This window comes from Pan troglodytes, chromosome 2, assembly GCF_028858775.2.
Source record: "Pan troglodytes isolate AG18354 chromosome 2, NHGRI_mPanTro3-v2.0_pri, whole genome shotgun sequence".
Taxonomy (NCBI): Eukaryota; Metazoa; Chordata; class Mammalia; order Primates; family Hominidae; genus Pan; species Pan troglodytes.
The window spans coordinates 170,080,974-170,103,626 of NC_086015.1; the positions used below are offsets into that span (position 1 = coordinate 170,080,974).

At 34.7% G+C, this 22,653-nt stretch overlaps 1 long non-coding RNA gene across 2 annotated transcripts in view; it reads right to left on the bottom strand.

The window, feature by feature from the left end:
• Positions 1-1,478: 1,478 nt before the first annotated feature.
• Positions 1,479-22,653, bottom strand: part of LOC107970524 (uncharacterized) — a 68,901-nt gene continuing 47,726 nt past the window's right edge. Inside the window, exons 8-9 of one of the 2 annotated variants that reach the window (XR_010155861.1) lie at positions 5,293-5,412; positions 1,479-1,613 (exon numbers count right to left, since the gene is read on the bottom strand). This is a non-coding gene — a long non-coding RNA (uncharacterized LOC107970524). The remainder of the gene's footprint in view (positions 1,614-5,292; positions 5,413-22,653) is intronic. The other variant, XR_010155860.1, reaches the window with a different exon arrangement.

A 22,653-nucleotide genomic window follows, 5' to 3' on the forward strand; every position in this document is an offset into this window, starting at 1 on the left:
TTAAAATCATAGCAAAAGGTGAAGAGGAAGCAGACACATCTGTCTGGAGCCGCAGGAAAAGAGAGAGGGAGGTGCTACACAGTTTTAAAGAAAGATCTCATGGGAATTTTATCACAAAAACAGCACTAGGGGGATGGTACTAAATCATTCATGAGAAACTGCCCCTGTGATCCAATCACCTCCCACCAGGCCCCACCTCCAACACTGGGGATTATAACTGAACATTAGATTTGGATGGGGACACAGATTCAAACCATATCAATCTTCTACTGCACTTCCATCTAATCTTAAATCTACTATTTTGCCTCATACATGTTTCCTTGACTTTTAAAGACAGTACTTGAAATTTACTTGTTTCTTTGACTTTTATGGATGCTGGTTAAAATTTACTTCTGTGTAGTATATGTTGTTTCAACAGATGATATTATTTGTCTTTTGTATGTATGTCTTACTTCCTCTGTGCCACAAAAAATCACCTTGTTCCTTTTTCTTAATTTATTTTTTGCATCTATATTTTTCTCTTTACCATTAAAGAATTGGGAGTTCTCTTTTAGTCTGATATTTCAGAAATAAATACTTCAGAAATAAGGTTTTTTTTTAGAATTTTCTATTTTGAACTGGTATGTGTTTACAGACCATTTTTAGGGCCAACTATAAAACTTGTTAACAATGTAATCACTAAGCTGGTTATTTGTGTATAGGCACTTAGCTCTGCTCTAACCTTTTGTGATTTCCCTTCCTTGCAGGAAGCTGGAAGCCTAAAAACTTTATTTCCATTGATCCTTTACCATCTTGATTATTTAGCTTCTGCCATGGGGAAGTAATAATAAATTGGAAGGTGGGAGTAAGAAAGGAGTCCTTTATTCTCTGCATATTGTGGTGCCTCTGGAAGGGGGCCGATGGAGACTGAAATATCTCTGATGGTTTCAGTGTTTCTCAATGTACACTGACTGAGCTCTCCAGTGCAATCAGAAGTAGCCCATGTATTCCACAATGTACTCATCATTCCTACCATTATAATCAAGCAAAATAGCCCATTTCAGCCTCACATACTTGCCTTTAATTTAATCCAGTTGATGTACAGTTTTGCATTTGCTGACATGAAACAGAAATAGCCCATTATTCACTGGCAAAAAAGTCACAACTTTCAGATGACAAATAGATTAACAAACTCACATTCCAATCCTTGAAAGCCTATTTCTGAGTTTGCTTTTTTAACAAATACCAAAGCAGCCAAAGTTTAGTTGGGAAATGAAAGCCTCTCTGGTGATGTCAAACAGACAGGTATATTCCTGTCTTTATTTCTTTAAATTAAGAAATTTATTTCTTTATATTAACAAATAAATTGATGGCAGAGAGTTCTTGAGAGTTAAAGGAAGGGGTTTTCTGGAGAAGTGACTGGAGATTATGAAGGGGATGGTGAGCAGCTGTTGGAGAGTGTTATGGTCACTTGCCTTAGTCCATAAGGTCACACTTACCTCCAACAAGCTGAGGGTGATGTCACTGCCTTTTCTTCTGTTGCTATTGCTGCTTCATATGAACTAAGCTTGCCCTCTCTGCTCCAGATGCTGTTGACACCACCACTGATTCTGCTGAAGCCACTGTAACAGTCGCTGTGTAGGCAACACATGAAGCAGCAAAAATGGCTTTTTCCTTCTTCTTGCCAGTGCACTCATTGTAAAAGCTGTCTCCTGGTAAACTGCCCTGACAGTCTGTCCTTTGGAGTTAACAAAAATATACTTTGCAGGCTTTTAGTCTCTTAGAAATATAGAGGAAAGCATGGAACGACAATAGGAACTAAGAGACAACAATAAATAAATAAATATTATGCAAAGGAGAGTTTGCATGATTTAGCACTTTGGCAATCCTGGTAGGAAAAATTCATCTTTCAATAGATTGTCCTATTTGGGACAAATGTACTGAATTAACTTCTAAACCCAATGTTAATATGCCTCTTCCCAGAGAAGGAAGAGCCTTGATTCTTAAGATCATTTGTTGACTAAAATAATCATTAAGACAGCAAAGAACTTTACTGCCAAGTAAAAACTTTCTCTGGGGCTACTACAATCTCCACCAAAAGCTGCGTATATTAAGTACAACTACACAGTCATCTGAATTTTCAGGTCCTATCCAGATTATTAAACATTTCCTGCATCAAAGAAGACTCTCAAAAACTGCTCCCTGCTACTACAGGCTTTCTGTTAGGAACAGGAAGATGTCACTACTAGACCTGTACACTACTACAAGCTTTCTGTCAGGAAATCTTGAGTAATGACATCACCATTGCTATGACATCTGCTAATCTGTAGTAACGAAAGGCATTCTAGTTAAAATACTTGTTTGGAATCTCACAGCCTGTCCCTGTCAGCCATTTTCCTGTCAAGGCAATTCACGGGATATAGGCTCTCTTCTGGTTTATTTGGAGGAAAGACATGTTCTTATTTCAAAGGAAAGTTTTGAGATGTAGGCTGGTGGGTCCTTTAATTTCAATCTATTTCTGCTGTGTGTAGTAGAAAACACAGAAGTCTGAACTAAGATGGTTCTTTTGCCTTGCTTTCAATTCTAATGAACAGTTTTCCCTGTTTTATATTTCCTGTGCCATTCAGGTGGAAAAAAAAGATACGTTAGTTTTCTATTGCTGCTCTAACAAATTACCACAAACTTAGTTGCTTAAGTGATACAAATGTATTCGTCTGATATTTCTGTGGGTTGGAGGGCCAAGGGATTCACTGAACTAAAATCAAAGTGTCTGAAGAACTATATTCCTTTCAGGAAGTTTTAGAGGAGAATCTATTTTCTTGTCAGCTGCTAGAATCTGCCCTCACTTTCTGGTTCATGGGTCTTTTGCCCCATCTTCAAAGATGCCAAATGCAGGTCAGCTCCTCCTATCACATCACTTTTACTCCTCTCTCTCTCTCTCACCATACCTGAGAAGGTTTCTATGCTTTTAAGGACTCACGTGATTATATTGGCCCACCACAATAATCTCCTCTCAAGGTCCAGGATGCCAATCAGATTTGTAAAGTCTCTTTGGCCACAGAAGATACCATATTCACAAATCTCAGGAATTAGGGCATGGATATTTTGGGGGAGCCATTATTCTGCCTATTACAAAAGAGTATTATTTCTTAATCCTACTATCTTTTCCTCTTTCCTTCCTTTCTTCCTTTCTTCTGTCCTTCCTTCTAGAATGACATTTTCACTACAACTTCCTAATATATTGCAAAGAATTTGAGTATAAAAATCTGTCTTAATTTTCTATAACCCCAGGACCTAGCACAGTGTCTTGGCAGTGAAATATAGTGAAAATAACGATCCCTAATTTATCTTAAAATATCTTTCTTACACCTACTCAGGGCTGGTGATTGTGCAATGTAGTAAAGACAGAAAAGTAAGCAAAGTAGAAATGTTTGTGGATCTTGGGGAATAGAGATAGTAAACACATACTTTTAAGTGTCAAAGTGCAAGAGAGCCAGCACCACCTAACTGCTAAATAGCCTCTCTAATTTTCTCCTTCACAAAATAAAAATAACCCAATAATATCTACCTTCAGTTTTTTTTGTGTGAAGAATAAAGAGGCTAAAATATCACAAAATACTTTACAAACTATAATGTCCTGTATTGACCAAACAAAAAAAGTGTTATCACTTGTGAAGGCACCAAATGTTACTTCAATTGTTGAATTAAATTTTCACTAAAACTCAAGAGACTGCCATGCTAGTGTGTAATGGGCAAATATTTTAAATTTATACCAAAATGGAAGCACTGCCTTTACTGCAATCTTTTGATTTAGTCTTTAAATAATAGTCATTAATCTCCTCTATGCTGATGTGATTTAGAAGGCAGTGTGTTCATTTTTCCCACCTAGCATTTAGATTAATGCCATTCTGGCATTTCTTTGTGCAGGGTAATTCAAGGGACAGCCATACCACAGAGATGGTTATTTTATATTGCTCTGTCCAGATTACTTTATCTACTTGTAGGTACTAGAGTCCAATCATTCCTGCTTAGAAAAATTGAGGAAGGGACAAGATTTATTTTCTCAAGTATTTTTCTAAGAATCTAATACACATACATGAAACACTGCACTAAATGTTGGTAATACGAATATACATACAATCATGTCTCTCCTCTTAACTTGTTCACTGTTTAGTGTAAAATATATAAACTGATTGTCCTAAAGAATGTGAAGAGTCCTATGAAAACAACAGTAAGTCTATTTTGTATATAATAGGTTTTCAAGATTTTGTAATTTCTTCCAACACCCTGGAAAATTAGTGCAATTTTCATGCCCAATAGAAAATCTTGAAAAATAAAATGGCACCATTTCCTCTTCCCTGGGCAACAGATCTGGAAAAAAAAAAAAGTACATGGGAAGTTTTGCATCCCTCTCTTTCACCTGCTAGAAGAGACTCACAGGACTCAGAAGGAAAACAGCAATAAGAAAAGAAAATTTGAGCAGGGAAGAAGTAAGATAAGGATGTGAAGAAAAAAGATACCCAGCAATCTTTCTCAATTGAATAGCAATTTCAGTTTCTATTGCAGGTTCTTATGAAAAGCAATGAATTTTAGTTTTTAGGAGTACATTTCTGTTCGTTCTAGGTCAACTTTTTTAAGAGAGGGAGAATTCTTGCATTCATTTTCCAATTTAACTTACAGATTTTATAATGACATCTGAAAAGTGTTAATAATTATTAGAAAGATTAACCTCTTTTTTTTTAACTTAAACATTGGTTTTCTCTACTGGACACTTATGCTTTTATTAAATATTTCTAAATATAATTCTCCCTGGCTATTTTGAGAATATTGTTTAAGTAACATTGAAATTTAACTAGAATTCCTAAAAGTATGCTAATGCTTTTCTTCAAGCAGTTCCAATTCCGAATGGAGTGCAGAAAACGTTAGGTGGTAGTGGGAGGTGAAGGGATAGTCCACGAGTGATCACACCACACATGTTTTAACTGTCAAAGTCTATAGCTCGCCAAACTGAAATACTCATGAAATTCTTCTGTAAAGTATCAAGTACCATACTAACATTGCAGCTCTTTTTCAGTCCTAACTAAAATGCAATAGATTAAAGACAGACTACATACACTTAAGTGACATTTTTAATGCATAAAGTTTGCCTGTTTTGACTATTTTTACCAACCAAGGTTGATACTTTGAGCCACTTTAGATCTTGGCTTTGCATTGATGATATGTAAGTGATACAAATCCTTTCATAGTAAGAAAATTTTGATTATTTCAAATTAAATATATTAAATGTATTTATATTTATTATATTGTACTTACTTCTATAATGAGATCACTAACTTTTCTTGTTTTCTAAGAAAATATTGAAACTTCAGCTTTAAATTTTTGCTTGATAATCTTAGACAAGTTCCTTAACTTCTCTTCTTTTCAGTCTCCAATCTGAAAAATAGAATCCAGTATATCCATTTCACAGGGTGATAGAAAATGTATAGAACATTAAAGATTGCCTGGCATAGTATATTTATCTACTTCTAAAAATCATCACAAGGCACCTCATTAATTTACATCTGTATAATGGAAAATTTACAGAGTTATTGCTTTGTAGATATTTTAAATTATTTTATCTTAAGCTTGTCTTAATTCTTATGAAAGAATAAATTTTACTTGACGTTTAGTAATTACATTACTAGACTAAAAAACAAAAGCCATAATATTTTAATAGACCACAGCTGGCATAGGTCTAAACCATCACAGAACTACATGCATTTAGGGTTAATTATTTTCATCTTCTGTTAGCTTCTGTCAGGATCTCTAATAATAGGTTATTCTACTACTCTTTCACTAGAAAAAAATAAACTGGAAAGGACACAAAATAGAGTAAAAACAATTCTGGTTTGTATTTAGGTGACCAGTTTAGGATCACTCCTTTATAGTTATTAGATCTATGGCACTGAGCAATCATTATCCTTATGTCCTTTTTCAGGGATTTTTCAACAGTCTGTTGAGGAAGCCAAAGGACCTTCCTAGTCATTTATCATGCATTGATGTTACTTTCATCTGTGAACATATGGACTCGGTTACTTTCATTAGAAAAACAAAATTGCAGTGTTTAAACTGTTGTATTCCTACAAGACAATTTCTTACAAAGGAATGAACACATACAAAATATTTTTCAGTCTTTATATATTAAAGTATAACATAAGAATATATTTCATGCATTATTCTTAATATGCATGGTAGAGAATAGAAGCAGCTCTGTTTTTCAGTGCCCTAAATAAAAAAGAAAACGTTAAAATTATATTTTAATTTCTTCACATATAAGCATATTGGGCAACAAAAGGGAAGGCAGCCCAACCTCAGGACAAGAAACATTGACAGGTTTTTGTACATGAAATGAGATTGATGGACAATTTTGTCTGCCACTTTTAAGACAAAAAAAAAATTTAAATCTTAAAAATTGTTAAATTTTGTCCAGACATTTGAAATAATTCAGATAGAACCTTCACCACCAGAAAGTTAAGAAACCAGTGTTTGTAATATTTCTTGAAAAATATTATCTGGATAAAAATGGAAGGACTTTGTATTCTCTTTGAAGCTCATGAATTTAAATTTCACATATTTCATTTACTGACTTAAAATTAATTTATTAACTATTTTGTGGCCTGGAAAGAAGACAGACATTTCCCATGATTTGGGTAAAAAATTTCCTAAAACATGAAATGTGCGATGATAAAATATTAACTGAAAAGTACTTAAGTAGAATCAAATAAATGTTTCACAAGTTTTAATGTTATGTATGAACAAAATTATCCTTAAAAATCCTGCAAGTCACCCTGAAACCGATTTTGAACATTTTGTATATCCATACAATTATTATTTTGTATGTACAATCTATGCCTTTATATATGTATAAATGTATTATTTGCATGAGTTAATTTTATACATATTACATTTTATATCCACACAGCCTCATGAGTCTATTGTTATTAGTTTCATTTAATCAATAAGGCTAAGTTGCAATGGCAACTGGACCAAGGTTACCAAGTAGAAAGTTGCAGAATCAGTCTATTAAATAAATAATTACTAAGGGGGAAAAATCCATATCTTTATAATCCACACTGGGCAAATCAAATGTTACTGATTTAATTTAAAATATCTAAGTCAGTATTACAACAGTGAATGAAACATTCTCTCTCTCTCTTTCCATGCCCTAAAAAGACAAAAATACAAATTATATTCACCTCAAAGAAAGTTTTTTTTAAAAATGCCTTGCTTTAAGGGATTAAAAACAAAGAATAATAAAATCTCATTGAATAATGGAAGGTATGGAATACAGCTATCATATACCCAGAAGTAAGGGTGCCTCCTTTCTCTAAACAAGAGAATCTAGAAGCCCTTATTTTTATATTTGATTGGCCAATGCTAAAAGACTTAGTTCCGAGGTTCTCAAAGTGTGGTCCGGGAACCAGCACATCAGCATCACCTGGAAACTCATTAGAACTGTCAGTACTCTGGCTCCTCCCCAAACCTACTGAATCAAAACCTCTGAGCGTAGGGCCCACTAGTCTGGTTTAACAAGCCATGCAAGTGAGTTTTATATACTAAAGTGTTTGAGAACCTTTGGCTTACTGAGACTATGTGTTTTATTTTCTCCCCTCAGGTGTGGATGAAACGAGGCTTCACCCCTGAGTCTGCAACCTTAGACAAGTTTCTCCACAATGCTACTCTGAGATCAAGATCTCAACTGTACATCCTGGAGACAACACAACAACACAAGGGAATAAAATCTTATACAACTGTCAGAGGTATTGTGGAGTTCAAATTAGATGATATACAATGACACCAAGGAAAATACATTGTGAAATTTGACGAGATTCTGAACTCAAAAAGAGATGCTGCTCTATTCATTTCAAAACAACTCATAATAAAAGTGTTCCGCCGGGCGCGGTCGCTTATGCCTGTAATTCCAACACTTTGGGAGGCCGAGGCGGGCGGATCACGAGGTCAGGAGACCGAGACCATCCTGGCTAACGCGGTAAAACCCCGTCTCTACTAAAAAAATACAAAAAACTTAGTGGGGCGTGGTGGCGGGCGCCTGTAGTCCCAGCTGAGGCTGAGGCAGGAGAATGGCGTGAACCCGGGAGGCGGAGCTTGCAGTGAGCCGAGATCGCGCCACTGCACTCCAGCCTGGTCGACAGGGCGAGACTCTGTCTCAAAAAAAAAAAAAAAGTTTTCCAACTTAGCTAGTTTCCGGCATTAACTAATCACACCTCAATCTCACTTTTATTTTTGCTCTTCTTGTTTTCTTAACTGGCACCTGGAGCAGGTCAGTCACATTCCTCATTTTTCAGGGACACCTTCGATGCCAGATTCTTTTTGCCTTCCGGTAAGATTTTTTTTTTAATATCTTGGCCATTTAGGGGGAGGGAGGATAAATAAAGGGACAGTATTAGAGCGTTAATAAATTGTTTTTTGTAAATATGTTTTAGGATGTTCACATGTAGTGCTTCTTCAACATTTCTAAAAGTATCTACGTTATGGCTTCACTCTATCATTGTAAGCCTTACTAGGATTCCTGAATTTTGACATATATTTATTTTTTCTTCTGACTCAAGCTTTGAATGACAAGAATACTGTCATGTTTTCTATATTTTCCACAAGATAGAATAAAATACCCATCAACTCTCTTTTCACATAGACTTTTTAATAAATTGTTTAAACTATTCACATCTCCAATGGCTAATTTGGGATGATACAGAAATGCACGTTTTTAAATATATATCAAGAGCATATTAAACAATTCCACAGCACAGATGAATAATATTGTTACCAGTGAAATTTATGCTGTATCCTAAAACAAATAGCCAATATTTGACATAATAAAGCAAATATCCTTTTACCTTTACTATCAGTTTGGGGGCTGTTAAATTATTGGGGAAGTGGCAGGTAAAATTTTCCTTTTATCTTTTCTGAAAATAAAATAATTTGGTTATGTTCCAGGTCAGTATACAAAGAGTTTTCTAATTTATGTATAAATTTTTAAAATAAAGTATAATAGAGCAAAAAGCTCACTAGCATTTAGAACTGTCCTGATAACAGAATGCCAGGGCCTGGGCTTGAATTTTGTGTAAAAAGATTGTAGGTGCCAAATCATCTCAATTTCTCATATCATGATTAATTCTCCAGAGAATTATAGCAAGTACACAAATTAGAAGAGCTCTTTGAATCTTACTTTCAAATTTGAAAAGGAAAATGTGTATTGTTTTGCAACATAACTTTTGAATTAATGTTTTTAATTTATATTATTATTCTGACCTAATATTTAGGTATTATATATTTGAAATAAAAAGACAGGCCACCATCATATTAAGCATGACATGAAGTACCTGGCATATTCTGAGTTATGTGTACAGGTAATTAGTTCTAACTCAAGGTAATGTTCTCATAAATAGGGAACAAATATTACCAAATTCATTAATTAGTCATGCTTATACTTCTGTCATTTGGAATAATGTGTTTGCTTGAACTAAGGTTTCCTATTTATTAGAGTCATTAATGACTGTCAGTAAGATACAGTGCTCTAACATTTCACCAATATTTGAGAAATGCACAGGTATTGCATTTTTTTAACAGGGGACTAGTCTCATTTTATATCTTTATGGAATGACAACCATAGTATTAAATTCCCTTGGCCTATTTCTGCTACTTTCCTTTATTTCATTCATCCTACTCTGCTTCCTCTACCATTTTTATTCTTATAACACGTATATCATTGTATCATAATTACTTGTTTGCATTTCTGCCTTCCTCCACTAAAGCACATGAATCTTTCTGCTTCTCATAAGCATCCTCATTTATTGTTTAATGAATTTAAACATTCACTTATACACATATATTTCAATAAAACTTTCAAATAAACTATTTTAACTAAATTAAAATATTTTAGCTGTTAATATACATATGCAATCATTCTTCTGTGAATATATGCAACATACATTACTTTCCATTATATATCTAAACACAAACACAAGGACTATTGTATTAGTCCTTTTTCATGCTACTGATAAAGACATACCCAAGACTGGGTAATTTATAAAGAAAAAGAGGTTTAAAGGAATCACAGTTCCATGTGGCTGGGGAGGCCTCACGATCATGTTGGAAGGTGAAAGGCACATCTTACATGGCAGCAGCCAAGAGAGAATGAAAGCCAACTGAAAAGGGAACAAGAATAAAAATATATATCCATGCTAATGGGAGGTTGCTTATAAGACAATGTTTTACATATATGATTTATTACAAGTTATTGATTCCAATATTTTAAAAAATCTACCACAACACATTATCAACAAAATAAAATCACACAAAATCCTGTTAAATATTTTATGATATTTTATGCAACTTTTTAAAGCATATATTTCACCTAACTAAAATGTATATGAATAATATTTCTACATTTTCATAATGAACTAAGACAGCATTTCCCAAAGAGTGTTTCAGAAAATATGTCTTTAGAGATGTTCTTTTTAAAAAATGAATTAATGTTATATAGATTAAAAATAAGCATATGAAAATGTTCTCAACAACATAAGTCATCAGGGAATTGCAAATTAAAACGAGATACCACTACATACATATTAGAATGAATATAATAAAAAAACTAAATTCAAATTGCTGACAAAGATGCAGAACAAGAATTCTCACTCATGCTGGTGAGAATATAAAATGGCACAGCCACTTTGGAAGACCACTTGGCTATTTCATACAAAAACAACACTTTTCCTATACAACGTAGCGATCATGCTACTAGATATTCATCCAGCCAAATTGGGAATGTATGACCACATAAAAACCTATATGTTAATGTTTATAGTGACTTTATTAATAGTCAGCAAAAATGGGAAACAATCAAAATGTCTTTCCATAGATGAACAGATAAACTTGACACATTCATATAATGGAATATTATTCAACAATTTAAAAAATGAGCTCTCAAGCCATGAAAAGGCATGAATAACTTTTTTTTTTTTTTTTTTTACTTAAAGTTCTGGGATACATGTGCAGAACGTGCATGTTTGTTACATAGGTATATGTGTGCCATGGTGGTTTGCTACACATATTAACCCATAACCTAGGTTTTAACCCGCACATGCATTAGCTATTTATCCTTATGTTCTCCCTCCCCTAACCACCCCCCACAGACAGGCCAGAGTGTGTGTTGTTTCCCTCCCTGCATCCATGTGTTCTCATTGTTCAACACCCACTTATGAGTGAGAAAATGCAGTGTTTGGCTTTCTGTTCCTGTGTTAGTTTGCTGAGGGTGATGGCTTCCAGCTTCATTCAAGTCCCTGCAAAGGACATGATCTCATTCCTTTTATGGTTGCATAGTATTCCATGGTGTATATGTACCACATTTTCTTTATCTAGTCTGTCACTGATGGTCATTTGAGTTGGTTCCATGTCTTTGCTATTGTGAATAGTGCTGCTATAAACATACATCTGTATATATCTTTATAATAGAATGATTTTTATTCTTTTGGGTATATTACCCAGTAATGAGATTGCTGGGTCAAATGGTATTTCTGGTTCTAGATCATTGAGGAATTGCCACACTGTCTTCCACAATGGTTGAACTAATTTACTTTCCCACCAACAGTGTAAAAGCTTTACTATTTCTCCACAGCCATGCGAGCAGCTGTCCTTTATTGACTTTTTAATAATCACCATTCTGACTGACATGAGATGGTACCTCATTGTGATTTTAATTTGCATTTCTCTTAAAGATCAGTTAAGCTTTTTTCAGCCACATAAATGTCTTCTTTTGAGAAATGTCTGTTCAAGCCCTTTGCCCACTTTTTGATAGTGTTGTTTGTTTTTTTTCTTGTAAATTCGTTTAAGTTCCTTGTAAATTCTGGATATTAGATCTTTGGCAAATGGGTAGAATGCAAAAATTTTCTCCCAATCTGTAGGTTGCCTGTTCACCCTGATGATAGTGTTTTGTTGTTGTTGTTGTTGTTTGTTTTTTGTTGTTTGTTTGTTTCTGTGCAGAAGCTCTTTAGTATAATTAGATCCCATTTGTCAATTTTAGCTTTTGTTGCAATTGCTTTTGATAATTTCATCATAAAATATTTGCCCATGCCTATGTCCAGAATGGTACTGCCTAGTTTTGCTTCTAGGGTTTTTATGGTTTTGGATTTCACATTTACGTCTTTAATCCATCTTGAGTTAATTTTGTATAAGGTATAAAGAAAGGGTCCAGTTTCAGTTTTCTGCATATGGCTAGCCAGTTTTCCCAGCACCATTTATTAAATAGGGAATCATTTCCCCATTGCTTGTTTCTGTCAGGTTTGTCAAAGATCAGATGCTTGTAGATGTGTAGTCTTATTTCTGACGTCTCTGTTCTGTTCCATTGGTCTATATGTCTCTTTTGGTACAAGTACCATGCTGTTTTGGTTACTGTAGCCTTGTAGGATGGTTTGAAGCTAGGTAGCGTGATGTCTCCAGCTTTGTTCTTTTTGCTTAGGATTATCTCAGCTATGCAGGCTCTTTTTTGTTTCCATATGAATTTGAAAGTATGTTTTTCTAATTCTATGAAGAATGTTGGTGGTAGTTTAATGGGAATAGGACTGAATCTATAAATTACTTTGGGCAGTATGTCCGTTTCACAATATTGATTCTTTCTACCTGTGAGGATGGAATGTTTCTTCACTTGTTTGTGTCCTCTCTTATTTCCTTAAGGAATGGTTTGTAGTTCTACTTTAAGAAGTCCTTAACATCCCTTGTTAAGCTGTATTCCTAGGCATTTTATTCTCTTTGTAGCAACTGTGAATGGGAGTTCATTCATTATTTGGTTCTTTGCTCGTCTATTGTTGGTGTATAGGAATGCTCATGATTTTGGCACATTGATTTTGTATCCTGAGACTATGCTGAAGTTGCTTATCAGCTTAAGGAGATTTTGGGCTGAGATCATGGGGCTTTCTAAATATACAATCATGTTATCTGCAAACGGTGACAATTTGACTTCCTCCTTTCCTATTTGAATACCTTTATTTCTTTCTCTTACCTGATTGCCCTGGCCAGAACTTCCAATATTATGTTGAACAGCAGTGCTGAGAGACGACATCTTTGTCTTGTGCCAGTTTTCAAAAGGAATGCTTCCAGCTTTTGCCCATTCGGTATGATATTGGCTGTGGGTTTGTCATAAATACCTCTAATTGTTTTGAGATATGTGCCATCAATACTTAGTTTATTGAGAGTTTTTAACATAAAGGGATGTTGAATTTTATTGAAGGCATTTTCTGCATCTATGGAGATAATCATGTGGTTTTTGTCATTGGTTCTGTTTATGTGATAGATTACATTTATTGATTTGCATAGGTTGAACCAGTCTTGCATCCCAGATATGAAGCTGACTTATATCATGGTGGATAACCTTTTTGATGTGTTGCTATATTTGGTTTCCCAGTATTTTATTGAGGACTTTAGCATTGATGTTCATTAGGGATATTGGCCTGATGTTTTCTTTTTTTGTTGTGTCTCTACCAGGTTTTGGTATCAGGATGATGCTGGCCTCATAAAATGAGTTAGAGAGGAGTCCCTCCCTTTAAATTGTTTAGATTATTTTTTGAAGGAATGGTACCAGCTCCTCTTTGTACTTCTAGTAGAATTTGGCTGTGAATCATCTGGTCCTGGGCTTTTCTTTGGTTGGTAGGTTATTTATCACTGCCTCAATTTCAGAGCTTGTTATTGTTCTATTCAAGGATTTGACTTTTTTCTTGTTTATTCCTGGGAGGGTGTATGTGTTCAGGAATTTATTCATTTCTTCTAAATTTCTAGTTTATTTGCAAGAGGTGTTTACAATATTCTCTGATGGTAGTTTGTATTTCTGTGGGGTCAGTGATAATATCCCCTTTATTATTTTTGATTCTATTTGATTCTTCTCTCTTTGTCTAGCTAGAGGTCTATTTTATTATTTTTTCAAAAACATCAGCTCCTGGATTCATTAATTTTTTGGAGGACTTTTCATGTCTCAATCTCCTTCAGTTCCGTTCTGATCTTAGTTATTTCTCATTTTAATTTCCAAAACATCATTTTGACAAGGTGAGAACTATTTTCTAGGCTTCACTGCCCACAAAGAACGAAAGAGAACTAGATAACCCACCATATTCACCAACAGTAACATTCTCCTCAGTTGATTTCTGGTTGTTTCTTCTACTTTTCTTTTTCAACTTTTATTTTAGGTTCAGGGTTATATGTGCAGGGTACATATATGTTACATGGGTAAATTATGTGTCATGAGAATTTGGTGTACAGATTATTCCATCATCCAGGGAATGAGTATACTACCTAATAGGTAGTTTTTTAATCCTCACCCTGCTACCTCCCTCCACCTTCAAATAGACCCTGGTATCTATTATTTCCTTCTTTGTATCTATGTGTATTCAATGTTTACCTTCAACTTATAAGAGAGAACATATGGTATTTGATTTTCTTTTCTTGTGTTAATTTGCTTAGGATAATGGCCTCCAGTTCCATACATGTTCTGCAAAAAACACATTATTATTCTTTTATGATTGTATGCTATTCCATGGTGTTTATGTACCATAATTTCTTTATCCAGTCTACCATTGATGGGCATTTAGGTTGGTATTATGTATTTTTGCTATTGTGAATAGTACTATAATGAATATAAGCATGCATTTGTCTTTATGGTATAACAATTTATATTCCTCTGGCTATATATCCAATAATAGGATGGCTGGGTTGAACGGTAATTCTGTTTAAGGTTCTTTGAGAAATCTCCAGATGGTTTTCCACAGTCTCTGAACTAATTTACATTCTCACTAGCAGGGTATAAGTATTCCTGACTCTCTGCATCCTCACCAGTCTCTGTTATTTTTTGACTTTTTAATAATAGCCATTCTGACTGGCATGAGATGCTTTTGATTTCTATTTCTCTAATGATTAGTGATGTTGAGCACTTTTGATATGCTTGTTGGTAATGCACGTCTTTTTTTGAGAAGTGTCTGTTCACATCCCTTGCCTATTTTTAATGAGGTTGTTTGATTTTGTTTGCTTATTTAAGTTTTTTCTATATTGTAAATATTAAATCTTTGCTGGGTGCAAAGTTTGCAAATATTTTATTTTATTCTGCAGGTTGTCTGTTTATCTGTCAATAGTGTTTTTTGCTATACAGAAGGTCTTTAGTTTAATTAGGTCCTACTTGTCAATATTTGTTGTTGTCATTATCGCAATTGCTTTAGGGATCTTTGCCATGAAATCTTTGCCAGGGCCTATGTCCAGAATGGTATTTCCTAGCTTTTCTTCTAGGATTTTTATAGTTTTAGGCTTTATATTTAAGTCTTTAATCTACCTTGAGTTGATTTTTGTATATGGTAAAATGTAGGGGTCCAGTTTTAATCTTTGGCATATGTAGCTAGCCAGTTATCCTAGCACCCTTTATTGAATGGAGAGTTCTTTCTTCATTGCTTGACATTGTCTACTTAGTCAAAGTTCATAGGGTTGTAAGCGTGCAGCTTTATTTCTGCTCTTCTGTCATCAAGAGCTCTACCAATGATCTTCATCAGGAACACTTGGTTCAGTGTTTTAGAATCACTTGACAGTGATTATAAAATAACACAAGATAATGCTAAGCTACAGAAACCACATGTATATATACATTGTGACGTAAATTACACACCTTACCTTTATTGCCAAAGTAGTTTGCTTCAGTTATCTATTTTAGGTAATCTGAGCAAAATTACAATGTGAAATGTAAAATAACAAATAGAAAAAATAGCTTTGCAGCACTTAAATTAATGAGCATTATGAAAATAAATAATTGTATTGAGTGATATAACAGTCTCAGACATTTTATATTTCTGATTCAGCTTAATATTTATCACAAATGACTTAAGGAAATTGCTGTGACCTCCAATGTAGAAAAAAGAAAACTGAGGCCCAGATAAGTTTTCACTTGTAGTAAAATTAAATCTTTTGTATTTAAACATAAGAAAGTTTCATTGCTTAATCAGTAAAAATATACACATCTAATGATTTCAGTTATTTAATATAGCCACACCTAAAATTATATTCAATCAATGTGAAATTTATAAGTAAATGTACTCTTTTATTTGACCTAGAGTGTTTATGCCATCTATTATGTTAACAACTTTAAATTATCCAATTAAATTGTAATATTAAATGCTTAGTGGTATACAAAATAATAAAGGCAATTTCTTCTTTATTGTGTGGGCATTCTAGTGGAAATTTGTTTATGTTTCACAATGTTTGCATAGGCAATAATGCCGCTTTGCAAATTATGAGCTTGTGTTTTAAATGAGAACATTATTTTAATTATAGAATATCTTAAATGGAATATAAAGGCTAGCAATGTAATTTTATTTTAATGATCTCGATTTAAAGAAATGCAGCTATCATTTTCTTAATGCTAGTAGGAGCATCATTGTGCTTCCTAACACAAAAGCATTCACATTTGAATTCAAAAGCATTTTTAAAAATTTTCTGCTTCTTTCCCTGTAGACAAAAGAAAACTATTGGAGCGGTAGTAAGAGAGATCAAACCCAACACTTTACAGAGAATGAACAATTATCTGTCTCATTTGACCAATCCCTCAAATTTAGCTTTGTACATGGTCATAAAAATCAAGAGTCTACTCAATTTCAGTGAGAGGCTAAACCTTTCTGTCTACCAGAGTAAGATCCTGTTCTAGTTTTCACAATAGCTAAAATTACACCACTGGAAATGCTTTGAAAAAAGTAAAATCATCTCTTTTATAAATGACAGATTCTTTTGCAATGTTGTACAGTATTTTCACTAGCATTTTGATTTAAATGAACTTAGTATATTACTTTGTGCTCTTACACAAGTGACTTAGATCAATATGAAGTTGCCTTGAGCACAAGGGAATTGGAAATGGAGAGAAAGAAAAGGTCTGCACTGGATGAGATTCTTTTTCACTGACTGAAATCAAAATTGGAATACCTTAAGCAAAAAGGGAAATGATTTACAAAGGTAATGAGGTGTCTCATAAACTACCAGGAAATCAATATAACTGGGCCTTAGGATTTAATACCAAGCCCAGTTCCCCATCTTCCACATTTCCTATTCTCTAGGCATTTGTTTTATGCTCTCTGAAGACCCACAATGTGGTTCACATGGCAGAAAACTTGACAGCAGAGAGCATCTAGTTTAATATCTTATATAAATAGTTTAAACAGCTTCAGCTTCCAGAAAGACTACAAGATTTTATCTCTATCTCAAGGCTTATATTTTTAGGAGATCATTGTGGCTTCATCTTGAGTATAGAACCTAACTGTGATCAGTTGCACATATATTTAGTTCTAGTGCAAGACTCATGCATTCTTCCAGTCGTGAGGATTATAGAATCACAGAATATAAGATCTAGGTTTATGTAAGGTCCTATAATCCAGTCCTTTCATTTTACTTATAAACAAACTGAAGTTTAGAAAGCAAAGTCAACTTTTTCAAGAGAAGCAGCAGAGACACTGCTTATGCCCCAGTGTCATCAAGAGCTAAACTTATTCTGGGTACATATATAAATTGTCAGAACACAATGGATACTATATTCTTTCAGTGACCACCGCTCCCCCCCAAAATTATTTATCTTAATTTACATAAATTTCAAAACTAATTCAAGTCCAACAGCACATAAAGGAGAAAAAAATTCAAAATTAATAAACACATAAATTTTAAACTATATAAAATATAAAAGAAAAAAGGCAAAATTCCCTATTAATACACTTCTCTCCCAGAGGCAATCAGTGCTAATAATATCCACTTTGCAATCCCTAATTATGTTCTATACATCATTTGTGTGTATGTGTACACATCTGTGTGAGCTCACTTATGTAAATATGTATCAATACAATTTTCAGCATAAATTGCCTTAAATGGATAAATGATCATGAGACTCGCTGTTCTTACTTAACATCTTTACATTCATTGCATATATGTTTACTTTTTTAACAGCTACATGACATTGCAATAGTATCTACCTACTATCATTTATTAACTGTCTATTTACTGAGAGATATTTAGGTTGCCTCCAAAATTTTATATGATAAACAATAACGAAGACTGGTAGCACCTCTGTGCTCCCTGGGACAGAGCTCTGTCCCAGGTGAAAGGCCCTCTGCCATTGCCTCTTTCAAAATCCCTTCACCTGGTGCCCCCACTTGTAGCAGGAAGGCCCACAGCTCTACAGCTGCTACTCCTATTGTGCTCAGGATTAGGAGCAAGAAAAAAGTCTAAGGACGAACTCAGGCCTCCAGTACAGCACAGCTGCCTTATGGAAAAGCAGCCAGACTGTTTTTCAGGCAGTTCCCTGCCCCTGTTACTCTTCACTGAGCAGGGCCTCTCAACCTGGCCCCCCAGCACAGCCTCCCTGCCCCAAACTGAACACTTTAGTTGGTGACAGGCCTGTGTTTCTGTGGGGAGAAAATCCCAGAGACAACCCCTCTCTTTACAGTCCCTCTCCTATTACAGCTCCAGTGGTACCACCCTTATGGTCCTAGGCCTAAGGAAGAAAGAAAGGGCCTGATTGTGTGGCTGGCATCTTCAGCATGCTGCAAGCACCATACAGAGAGGAGCCCAGCCTCTCTTCTCTGTGAACCTCCACCCTCTACTGCTCAAAATGGAGGGCCCCTGGCTCAGGATCACAAAGCAGATGCCCCACCCCCAACTCCAACTGATCATTCCCACTGGTGGTGGCTCTGTTTCCCTGGGGTGCAGCTCCCAGTGGCAACTGATAGCCTCTCTGCCATTGCCACCGCAGTTGTTTTGCCCTTGTTGTCCTCATATTGGGAAATAAGCAGTGTAGGGCTTTACTTGTGCCTCGAGCATGCCAAAGTTGCCATATGGAGAGGAGCCCAATCTCCCTTCTCTGTGAGCCCCTGACACCCTGCTGGTGGCGCATGCCTGTAATCCCAGCTACTTGGGAGATTGAGGCAGGAGAATCGCTCGAACCCAGGAGGTGGAAGTTGCAGTGAATTGAGATCATGCCATTGCCCTCCAGCCTGGGCAACAAGAGCGAAATTCTGTCTAAAAAAAAAAAAAATCCAGAAAGTAACCCAAATGACTACACTCAAATAACACCACAGTAATAGGAACACCAGCCCACACAGATGAGAAAGAACCAGGGCAAGAACTCTCACAACTCATGAAGACAGAGTGTCTTCTTACCTCCAAATGGCTGCACTAGTTCCTAGGCAATGGCTCTTAACTAGACCCAAATGGCCAAAATGACAGAAATAGAATTCAGAATATAGATAGGAATGAAGATCATTGACATTCAGAAGAAAGTCAAAACCTAGTCCAAGAAATCTGAGTACAATAAAATGATACAGGAGATGAAAGATAAAATGGCCATATTAAGAAAGAAACAAACTAATCCGATAGAGCTGAAAAACTAACTTCAGGAATTTCGTAATACAATCGCAAATATTAACAGTAGAATTGACCAAGCTGGAAAAAGAATCTCAGAGCTTAAAGACCAGTTCTCTGAAATAACTCAATCAGACAAAAATAATTATAAAAAAAAGAGGAACAAAACCTCTGAGAAATATGGAATTATGTAAAGAGACCAAATCTGTGACTCATTGGTGTTCCCGAAAGACAGAAAGAGAAAGCAAGCAACTTGGAAAACATATTTGAGGCTATCATTCAAGAAAATTGGCCAACTTCACTAGAGAGGCCAACGTGCAAATTCAGGAAATGCAGAGAACTTCTGCAAGATACTGTACACATAGGCATCAGATTCTCCAAGATCAAGATAAAAGAAAAATGTTAAAGACAGCTAGAAAAAAAGGGACAAGTCGCTTACAAAGGTAACTGTCCCAGGCTAACAACAGAAGTTTCACGAGAAACTCTACAAGCCAGAAGAGATTAGGGGCCTATATTTAGCATCCTTAAAGAAAATAAATTACAAGCCAGAAGAGATTAGGGGCCTATATTTAGCATCCTTAAAGAAAATAAATTCCAACCCAAAATTTCACATCCACCCAAACTAAGCTTCGTAAGTGAAGAAGAAATAGGATCCTTTTAAGACAAGCAACTGCTAAGGGAATTTGTTACCACCAGACCTGCCTTACAAGAGGTCCTTAAGGAGGTGCTAAATATGAAAAGGAAAGATCATTATCTACCACTACAAAAACACACTTAACCCTTTTCTTATTTATAAAAAAAGGTGCCAGCTCACTGCCAGCTCTCATTTAATTTTACATAAACACATTCTTTGAGGCTGAAGCAAATATAACTAATTTTCAATGTGAAAATAAAATACAAAAACTGTTCTTAGATAAACATAACTATATCAGAATTGTCTTAATCATCAGAATCATCTATTTTGGAAAAATCAAATTCATCAACTAAATCTTCAGCCAATAACTGTTCAAAAATGATGTTAACACATGTAGGAATGCTACATTTTCTAGGATTTGACATTTTCAGTGATTGAGAATTACTATATTTTGTAAATGAAAATACTACTAAAAACAGAAGGCTATAAATAAAATGTCTTTTGTTTCCAAAGTTGATATATTAGAGTGATAAAATAATAATAATAAAAGCAAGATATTTTGTGGCAAAATTATCTCTGGGTAAACACCGCAGCCATAAGTGCTGCCAGCAAGTATTCTCAGGGAAAATGTGAAAAGGGTTGAGTACATAGACCATTAACATTACAATGCAACTACACAATCGAGCTGACATTAATAACCTGCTAACAGCACAATGATAGGATCAAAGCCATACATATCAATATTAACCTTGAATGTAAATAGCCTAATTGCCCCCAATTCAAGGGCACAGAGTGTCAAGATGAAAGAAGCAAGACCGAACAGTATGCTATCCTCAAAAGACCCATCTCACATGCAAAGACACCCATAGGCTCAAAATAAAGGGATTAAAAAATCTATCAAGCAAATGGAAAGCTGAAAGTAGCATGTCTTAATGTCTGTCTAATTTCAGACATTACAGTGTTTAAACCAATAGTAATCAAAAAAGACAAAGAAGGCCATTACATAATGGTAAAGTGTTTAATTCAACAAGAAGACTTAACTATCCTAAATATATATGAACCCAACACAGGAGCACCCAGATTCATAAAGCAAGTTCTTAGAGACCTACAAAGAGACAGATAACCACACAATAACAGTGGGAAAGTTCAACACCTTACTAATAGTATTAGATAGACCATTGAGTCAGAAAGCTAACAGATATTTGGAACCTGAATTCAACATTTGACCAAATGAACCTAACAGACATCTACAGAACTCTTCACCCAAAACCAGTAGAATATGTGCTCTTCTCATCTGTGCATGACATATACTCTAAAATTAACTACATAGTTATAAAACTATTCTCAGCAAATTTTTAAAAAGAAAGTCATATTAAAAACATTCAGATCATAGCACAATGAACATATACATTATACTAAGAAAATTGCTCAAAACTACAAAATTACATGGAAATTAAACAACTTGCTCCTGGAAGACTTTTGGTTAAATAATAAAATTAATGCAGAAATCAAGAAATTCTTTGAAACTCATAAGAATAAACATACAACATACCAGAATCTCTGGGACACATCCAAAGCAGTGTTAAGAGGCAAATGTATAGTACTAAATGCTCACATCAAAAATTAGAAAGATTTCAAATTAACAACATAACATCACACCTAGAGGAACTTGAAACACAAGAGCAAGCAAACCCAAAAGCCAGCAGAACAAAGGGAATCATCTAAATCCAAGTTGAACTGAAGGAAATTGAAGTGCAAAAAATCATACAAAAGATCAATGAATCCAGGGATTGCTACTTTGAAGGAATAAATAAGATAGACATACCACTAGCTAGACTAACAAAGAAAAATAAGAATATCCAAATAAAAATCAGAAATGATGACAGGGGCATTACCACTGACCACAGAGAAATATAAAAAGCACTCAGAGATCATTATAAACAACTCTATACACAAAAACTGGAAAACATAGAGGAAATAGACAAATCCCTGGAAACATACAACCTCCAAAGATTAAAGCAGGAAGAAATGGAATCTCTGAAGGGACCAATGATGAATTCCAAAATTGAATTATTAAAAAAAGTCTGCCAATCAGAAAAAGTCCAGGAACTGATGACTTCACAGTCAAATTATAGCAGGTGTATAAAGAAAACCTGGTATCATTCCTACTGAAACTATTCCAAAAAATTGATGAGAAAGAATTTCTCCCTAACTCATTCTATGAGTTCAGCATCATCCTGATACCAAAACCTGGCAAAGACAAAACAAAAAAAGAAAACTTCAGGCCAATATCTTTGATTAACATAGATGCAAAAATTCTCAACAAAATACTATTAAACAAAATCTATCAGCATATTAAAATGAACCCACAGGATCAAGTAGTCTTTATCCCTTGGAAGCAAGGTTAATTCAACATATTTAAATCAATAAACGTTATTCATCACATAAATATAACTAAATAAAACCACATATGATCATCTCAATAGACACAGAAAGGCTTTCAATAAAATTCAACATCCCTTCATGTGAAAAACTCTCAACAGACAGGGCATCAAAGGAACATGGCTCATAACAATAAAAGCCATCTATGTCAAGCACACAGCACACATCCTACTGAATGGACA